This window comes from Belonocnema kinseyi, chromosome 4 (genome assembly GCF_010883055.1).
Source record: "Belonocnema kinseyi isolate 2016_QV_RU_SX_M_011 chromosome 4, B_treatae_v1, whole genome shotgun sequence".
Classification (NCBI taxonomy): Eukaryota; Metazoa; Arthropoda; class Insecta; order Hymenoptera; family Cynipidae; genus Belonocnema; species Belonocnema kinseyi.
In genome coordinates, this window is record NC_046660.1 from 88,516,424 (window position 1) to 88,525,709 (window position 9,286).

General features: G+C 31.8%; 2 protein-coding genes across 2 annotated transcripts in view; one reads left to right on the forward strand and one right to left on the reverse strand.

The window, feature by feature from the left end:
- The window catches only part of LOC117172005 (E3 ubiquitin-protein ligase ZNF598), a 31,259-nt gene extending 27,968 nt beyond the window's left edge, over positions 1 to 3,291 (reverse strand). Inside the window, exon 1 of the mRNA XM_033359722.1 lies at positions 2,984 to 3,291. The gene's annotated coding sequence lies outside the window, so the exon portion shown is untranslated. The remainder of the gene's footprint in view (positions 1 to 2,983) is intronic.
- Positions 1 to 9,286, forward strand: part of LOC117172004 (E3 ubiquitin-protein ligase RBBP6) — a 64,071-nt gene that overhangs the window by 16,209 nt on the left and 38,576 nt on the right. The gene's annotated exons all lie outside the window — the stretch shown is intronic.

The window sequence follows — 9,286 nt, forward strand, 5'->3', positions numbered from 1 at the left end:
TTATAAATATTTACACTTTTTTTTTAAGATTCTCTGTCCAGAATTCGTAAGCAGTTTTTGAAAAGATTCAAAGAACTCTTCAGTGAATGTGTTAAAATCAAACGTCGATATTCACGACATTTTTCTCACATTTTACATCGATCCTAATATAAAAAATAATCATAAGTTGTAGGACCTGCTTTTGAAAATGTGGCAAGGAATGAAATTCCTTTCTTTTCTTTTTTTCTCTTTTTTTCGTGAGCGTACATCCTATTTCTTAATTCGTATTGCGTATATTAATGTGATATTCGTATATTTACTGATATACACATACGAAAATAATGCAAGACTTGAACATATTCGTATCTGAAATTGCGAAACAAAACTGTACTTGATATTTGTGATAAAGACTCTAGTTTTAATATTACTTATTAGATCTCTTTAAAGAAACTTCGACCAAATGTCACAGTGCTTTAAACAAATATTTATTCGTGATTACGATTCTGTGGTCGGAAACTATTGCTACTACATATTTTTGTGGTTTATATTTATAACAAATTGAGCTATAAGTTGAAGAACAATTCGAGAAAACATGGAAAAAAATGTTAATACTAGAAGTTCTTGCTCCATTTTGAATCTTTTTCGATATTTTCGACAAATTATATTATTAGTTTTTTATATAAAGAGCAGATAGTTAAAAATCTGATCACATCACAATCTTCGACTGTTTATTTTTTCACTATATTATAAAATTAACAATCGCATCTGTTCAAATATTACAATTTTGATCTTTAATTATTTTTCACCAAAAAAATTCAGTCTTAATCCGAAAATTTTAAGGACATCTAATTTTATACTTTTCACTCAAATTGTTCTTTCACTCTAAAGTTTCATTTGTACAAGTCTTCTATCGGAATCGATTTATGTACATTGAATGACTCAGCAAAAAAGTAGTTTATGTAATAACTAGTCGATTTGCATGCATTCTCAATAGTGAATAATTACTAAGACACTCAATACTTGCGTGTAACAATAATCGGTTTACAAAACTTCGAACTTCGATTATATTTCGATTCAGTCCTATGGATTCAAAAATGATGCTGTATTTTTGTACAGTCATCCTCTATTATTTTATTGCTTAAAAAATGTACAATTTATTTACTATTGTAAATAGCAGTTCAAGGTTGGTATCTTTATATTTCTACTTTTAAGATACTTTTTAATGGTATTAACTCTGGATTGAATTAGGTATATTTTACGTGCAATTTTGTGACATGAGTTCAACATTTTATGCTTAATCGGATTCTCTTATTCATAAATTAAACAAATATTGCACTCATGCCATACCTACAACGAAATGACTACGTGGATATCGTCACATTTTTGCAGACGATGTCAAATTAGTCTTCGTACTCGATATGCAAGTGCAATATTTATGTAGAGATTTATACTTCCTTCTCGAGTATGCACATTTGTTCTCTTATACGGACATTTAATTTCGCTGGTTATAAAAAGAGAAGGGTAAGTCGTACTGGCAAAGAATTTCGTAAAGTTTTTTTCGAAAGCTATATGATTTTAATGAATTTTTAATCATTGTGATGGAGTCACAATTGGGGAGATGACGTCTTGTTTACAACATTTTCATTATTCGTAACACGGATAGAATTTGTTGTAATTACCTTCTTTGATGAAAATCATTTTGAAGGTATCAATCACCAAATAAAGTTTTGGTCTTGTCCCATGCAAAATACCTAAAGCGGACCACGGTTCCAGGAAGCGTGTCCCATCATCGTGTGCCCATTAGACGCAAAGACCACAAGTTTCTTATTTTTTTTAATGTAGGAAAAAGACAGATTTTTGTAAATATAATATTTAAACCCAATGATATGTCACAAATAATTCCGTGGTTCAGTATATTGTTTAGAATTCTTCTCAAATTTTGGGGGTAAATATCTAAGCCATTTTTGTGGATCTCCAAATAAAATTTCGTAAGTGACAAATTTGAATTGTATGTAATATTGTGACGTATTTAACACTTCTCGAAAGTTTTTTTTTATCTCGCCAAATTTTTGACCGATTTGACTGTTTGTAATCCTAAATTGTTTTTAAGAATACTCTTGAATGTTTAAACTATTTTATTTCGTTTAAATGTTTTATTTAGGCCCCTTTTCAAATAAACAGTAAAACAAAATAAATTTTTGAAACAATTTCAATTTGTTTAAAAATTGAAGAGTACTCTTAGAAGAAAAGTAGTGCCTGAAAAAATTTTGGTCTTTCGAAAACTAGAAAAAAATTGAAACAAAATAAAACTTAAACAAATTTCAAGTATTTCACGAGTGAGTGGTTACTCCTTAAGTAACGACTACTGATTATTTATATTAGAAAAAAACGTTTATAAAGACCGAATATTACGTAAAATTCAAATTAAGTGAACACGGATTGAATTGTGACATTCTTTAAACCAAATTGTGTAACGAAGTCTCGTTAGAAAGTTCTGGATTACTCGATAAAATTATCATAAATATTATTAGGACTAGTCGGTTTTTGTCAAAGTTAAGTCTTTTTTTCCTGTACCTTCATTGGCACTTTCATCAAGTCAGTTTTCATTTATTATGGGAATTGCGACGCATTGACCTAAAGACATTTGAAACTGGCTTAGTTTTCGTTTCTAGTACCTTGCACTTTTAGAAATGTTCAGCTTCTAACAGTCTAGTAAGAGTAGACGAATGGAAGTTGAGTGACCTTTCCAGGGATATAAATTACCCACGAGAAAATATCATTTTTTCCGAACTTACAAAAAATGTTTGTTTTTAGCACATCTAATTTGGAACAGATGAGACCTGTTCAGATAGTTCATACAGAGATAGGTTTGGGTTAGATTCAACATCCAGCCGATATTGAACTTTTCCAGACTGTTAGTACTGTGTTATTAACTTTTCGAAACATTTATTAACTGAAAACCCATGAATGATTATGTCCTTATTGGACTATTAATACTACTTACGAAAGAGACCGATGATCCCACAAGAATCGAGACTTTTTTCCGTAATTTCGGATACGGAAACTTCCACGCTTGAGCACACTTCGGCAAAGCCGAGGTAAGGCACCAGCTACTAGCCATGATACCAATATCTGTGTTTGTGTCGCACTTGGACGAGAGTCTCGCTTGCCTATCACAAAAAAACAATCAAGCCTTTAAGATTAATGAACGTGCAGATCACAAAAATACAAAAAGTGTGATATTCGTTCACGGTTTCATAACCACTGAACGATTGTCGACAACTACTCAACTGGCATGTAGTATGTAGACTGCCTCATAGTGCGTGGTGGTGATCTGATGGAAGCTGTTTATAACACGCGGTTTTAATTCCAAGACAAATGACAAAAAAAAAGGTTTACTTTTATCGTATAGCACGTTTCCGTAAAAATAACTGGAATACAAAAGTTTGAGTAACAAAAATTTTTCTCTTGATTCTGTATCTGGGATGTCTTATAACTATTTATCGATAAAAAATAAAATCTTCGCTAGAGTCGTTTTTGAAAAGTATTAATTTTTGAGAAAAATTGGGGTTTTTAATAAACGACTCCGGCGACCATTTTTTTTTTTTTTTTTTTTTTTTATCAAAAAATAGTTGTAAGACATCTCTGATACAAAATCAAAAGAAACATACCTGGTCTCAGCTTTTTTGGATTAAAGTCATTCCAACGGAATCGTGATAGGGGTTCTTCCCTTCATTTTAAGTAATGTTACAAAATTATACTTATCCTAAAATAATTTCTCATATAAATAGATACGGTATAATACCAATTGAGTATTTTAACGTGACGTCACAGTCATGAGACGATAAGTGGAAATATTAGGAGGAAGATTAGCATAGTTGGTGCATGTTAACATGTGAATGCGTACGATATTTGGAAAAATATTTTGAACGTAAAAGTTAGATATTTATGAAAAGTAATATTTTCAAGTGTAGAATGTATTTGCGCAATTGTGTTTTATCCTTTTGTCTGTTTAACAAACTTTCAGTTTCACGACATAAAATATGAAAAATTTGAGGTTGACTACCAGATCGATATGGACAATCTAACCTCATATTTTTGGCATTTTATTTTACTTATTTTGTCGAACTTGTATAATTTGTAATCGACAAAAAAAGAAATAATTCCGGAAATGTATTCTATACATATAAATTATAGCATTCCTTAAAATTAAATAATAATAAAAAACATTGATAAATCACACAATGACCAAAGATATTTGAGTACAGCGATGAAGGTTTTTTTACACTGATTAAAGATTTTGACGATAGTAAATTGAATGGATTTTATCTAAGAATTTATGGTAAAAGTCAATGGTGAATTAAATGGTCAATTTGAAAATATTCTTGATTGAAATGTACTAAGTCCGAATTAACAAAAATTTAAATAGAAAGACTGGAAACAAAGAATCCGCTTCGTGAGTCAGTCTTAATATATAAAGAGTAAATATAAAAGGATACAATTTATAAAATCAGGATACTGTTACTGTAGGTTTGAATAATGAATATTTTTTAATTTATCGAAAGCTTTCTGAACATCAGACGCCATCAAAGCAACTGCCTTTTTGAAAAGTTTATTTGACCTCATGTTCATTAATGAATTTCCTCCTTCAACCTCCTTCCAAAGTATAACTTATTCTCACGTTTAGAATATTCTTTTCAAAGTCTTGTGCATTCACATGTACTTATGTACCAAACACGCTAACCTGCCTGACTATCCTACCTAATATATCATGATCGTGACGTCATACTAAAATACCCAATACAAATTAGTAGTTTTGTGAGGGATCTAAGTTAATAGAATAGGCGGGACTTAAGATTATCCCGAAGTAAGGAGAAGCATTTAGGCAAAAGATGCTGATTGCGTCGTGGTGGATCAGATGGGGTTCTGAAGGCTGAAGGGTGCCAACTTTCCACATTGACCGGGCACTAGATCTAGCTGGTCGGTGGTGCTAATTTGGGGACCAGACCTCGGCGTGGGTCCTCTTCCCACGCCGTGCTCTGGTCCGTATGAGCGCGGGGGCGTATAACTTTATTATAGTTTGCATTTGGCGGTTTTAAATTCAAGGCATAATGAAATACGATTGTGCTCGAATTTTCCTTTGTCGCCACATTCTTAGCAAATCCAAATCAATCGATCAAGGACACGGCCCATCCACTTAAGATTAGTAATAATAATAATGTCAGTTAGAAATCTTGGCAGTTAATTTTGCATTCGACACTACAGATTACGATCGAAACTTAAAGGTGCATGATAGTAATCATCACACAATAAAATCGATAAAATTCAATAAAAACTACAAATGAGGCAAATACAAAATATTGATGATGATTTAGCGAAGGAGTTAATGAAATACGTTCCAAAGTTAAAACAAAATTACCAATAGAGTAACTTGGCTAAATCATTAAGAAGTCAGAATAATACCGAAGATGACCCAGAAGATAATATTAAGGCCTCTTGTTGACATATTTCACGCTGGATCCGAGATTTTTTCCTCTCTGGTCAGTGTAGATTATATCGCCACCTGAAATTTTTACACTTGACACGAGGCAGTAAGGATATCTTATTGGAATCTTATCTTAATCTTATTATACCGTGGCGTTTAACCATGTGGATGTATTTTTCATATTAAATCATCCCAATGCTGGTAAAGGGACGCTCAGATTGACTTATTTTCCTATTTCCTGGCGCCTCTGCATAATGACTATCTCCTTGTTTGTGAGTTAATCGTTATATAGGTATACGTATATACCTTAAGCTATTTATAATCTTACTCAAAAATATCTTCAGTTCATATTATATCGATCAGAACAACAAAAACATTTATTTCTATGTTATCTATGGAATAAAGTATTTATTAACTCTACTAAAACATATCTTCAGTTCATATTATATCGATTAGAACAAAAAAATCTTTTTATTTCCATATTGTCTATGGAATAAATTATTAAATTATTTATAATCTCCTGTTACGTCCTAATGTAGAAATTGGGACTAAACCACAAAGTGTGATGAGTGGTGTTGTTGCTAATGAATTCAACTTCAATTTTAGTATCATAAGTCTATTTTAGGAAATATCAAATTTGAGAAAGACTTACAATACAAATAAGGAAAAATGGCTCGTATGTGGGATGACAAGAGAGAGAGAGAGAGAGAGAGAGAGAGAGAGAGAGAGAGAGAGAGAGAGAGAGATAAGAAAAATTAAAAATGCGTAGTTACCCTTCGAAGATTTTTGATAAATGGGTTGAAATAATCTCTGGGTAAAACACTATTAACCTCCGTACTTGGGTAGGAAACTGAGTACTTGGAAGGAGGGCTTCGAAACGTCAACTGTAATCTGCTGCGATTTCTAAAGGATGGAGTTTAATTATAACAATGGAACTTTATTTAGAAACTGGAAGTTCTTACAGAATTTTGATACTGGAACTTGTTTTTTGTTATACTGGATCTCGGATGTTGACTAGGTAGACTGATAAAACTAGCGGCCAGACTTGAAAAAAACTCACTGATCTGAATCTTGACCAGAAAAGGAGTATTAGATCTGAGAGACTTGGCGGGGGTAGAAGGATGGAAACCCCGACGAACGGTAAACTCTTAACTGCTAAGAACTGTGAAAAACTAAGAATTTGAACTGCTGACTGGTCCAAGAGTTACACCCTTTTATATCTGGGTGGTCTTGACTTCCAAGATGAGATTCTAAATCTTCCATGTGTGGGCGATCATCCCTGCATCAACGACGGTTGTATTAGGTCCAGAGCATTTATCCAACGGGTGGAATAGGTGATCGATCAATATTCATTTCACGTGCAGAACAATGTATTTTCCTTCTCTCTCTTTTAATCAATATTATTTTATTTTTACCCGAATCTTATTACAAAATTTTTTATTTGTCAATTCCCCATACAAATGTAATTAAAAGCCACTCAGTACGTGACACTGCACTCAAAAACATCTTCAGTTCATGTTATATCGATTAGACGAACAGAAAATTTTATTTCTATATCGTCTATGGAATAAATAATTACATTATTAAATTATTTATAATCTCCACTTAATGATATCTTCAGTTCATATTATATCGATCAGAATAAAAAAAATTTTATTTCCATTTTATCTATGGAATGAATTAATATATTGTCAGATTATTTATAATCTTCATTCAAAAATATCTTCAGTTCATATTATATCGATCAGGAAAAAAATGTAATGTTTATTATATGTTTTATGTATTTGAAACCATAAAGTTTGATAGAATATGTCTTATCCACAAATATAACCCAATCTCTATGCTCGATGGTAATCAAAATGGGGAAATCTTATGGACATAGAACCATGGATATAGTGGATGGCTGATATAACTTCCTGAACATCTTTAATTGCTAGTCCAAATTCCTTACTAATCCCCCTGCAGATGTTTTGGTGAATAATGCATTACTCAGATTCTTGTTCATGAAAAATTAGCATCCCGGTTATCTATTTCTTATTAAAATTCACTCAAAAATATCTTCTGTTTGTATTATATTGATGAAAACAAAACAAAAATTGTATTCTCTTTAATCATCTGTTCACGGAATAATTTTTATCCAGCACGTGCATCATGTTAAGCTCAACTAACGGAACATAACTCTAAAAAAATGCATAGTTCATTACTGAATATTAAGCAAAGTAGGTATTATTATATTATTAATAACGTATTATTAAATAAACTCTAAAACTAATGGATTCCGTATTATATCGATTGAAACAAGAAAAAATTTTCTTGTATTTGACGTTATTATTATTTATTTATTATCATGGAAACGTGTCAAATAATGTAGTTCAACGAGTTTTTACCGTAACACGGTTTCTTTAATAAAATGGGTAAATTACTTACTTGTCTAATAACTTTCCCAGCTCTTTCGGACACAAAGCGGGAATAACGCATAAGTACAACATTTCAGCTAATAATTACATTTAATCTGCTGACCTACCAGTTTTAAATTTGTCAAGGTGACGTTAAAACTCTCAAATTGTCATTTTGATGCATTTTGAGTATCGCGTTGATAAATTTATTCGTCCTTGGTACGATTAGCACTTATAAGAAGTTTCAAGTAACTTGTTACGGCTCGTTGCACTAATAATTCGTGAGTTACATAATTGTAATCGGAAAAATGTGCAGTCACGAAATACTTGTACAACGTTGATTTTCAATAAAACAATAACGCCATAGTCAAAATCGTGGGAGCGCGATACAATAGCAAACGTTATCAAGAGTCGACACGTACACATTGATGCGTTTCTTCACATGGCGAGGCTAAAAGAATCTCGATCAAAGTATTTAATTCAGCCCTGAGGCCCTGTTGTCGTTTTTTCCCTACAGTTTTTTCGCGGCCAGAGGAAAACGACAGCAGTAACATTGAAGTGAATATAAATTGAGTGTCCCCATGCAAGAACAAGACGTAGATTTTTCTAGCGCGGCGGAGTTGGCCCCTGACGACTGAAAATTCAAATTAGAAACTTTGAATTTTAAAACATATATTATCCTAGATAATTACATTCCGAATCTTTTTTTTTCTTATAAGAAAATCGTATCTTGTTTAGTTTTTTAACAAATTGTAAAAAACGAGTTTATTCAAAAGTCGATTTTTAATTCGATTTTTGTCTTTGACTCGTGCTCAAATATTCCTTATAATATCCTTTTTATGACAATTAGCGATAAAACTTTTCAACTTTATTTATAACAATATAAAAAATGATTTTCAGAGCTATTGCATATTTCGTTCCACAAAACGTTTGAGTGTTTCGTTTATCGAGGTAAGTTTGAGCCAACAAAAACTTACTGCGGAGAAGTTGTTCAGAAAGGTACAAAGAAGTTTTCTGCAAAGACTTGTTTCAAATAAATTAATAGGTAAAAAACTGTGAACGCTCAACTTTGAGCGAGCGACTGATCTTTATGCGTGTATTGCGCTGAGTCGAGATGTCTTGCAGTTTAGGCGGGTAATAAGGGGGTCAGATTTAAAAATAAATAATAACACTTCAATTGACATAAAATGTATCAAATTTTTATTTGTTTAGTGAATACTTATGTTTATAATAATTTATATAAATAGTTAAGATCATTGTAATCACAGGCTTATATTACAGTGCTAATTATAAAATGTTCTAACAGGACTTATTCCATATGTAATTTAGGGGAAGGTAGTCAGGGTTGGGACACTTTTAGACTTTCCTCTGTATCTTTTGTTTAAATTCCAAATTGATCGATATTTCTGTCTCATATGAAAGTAAA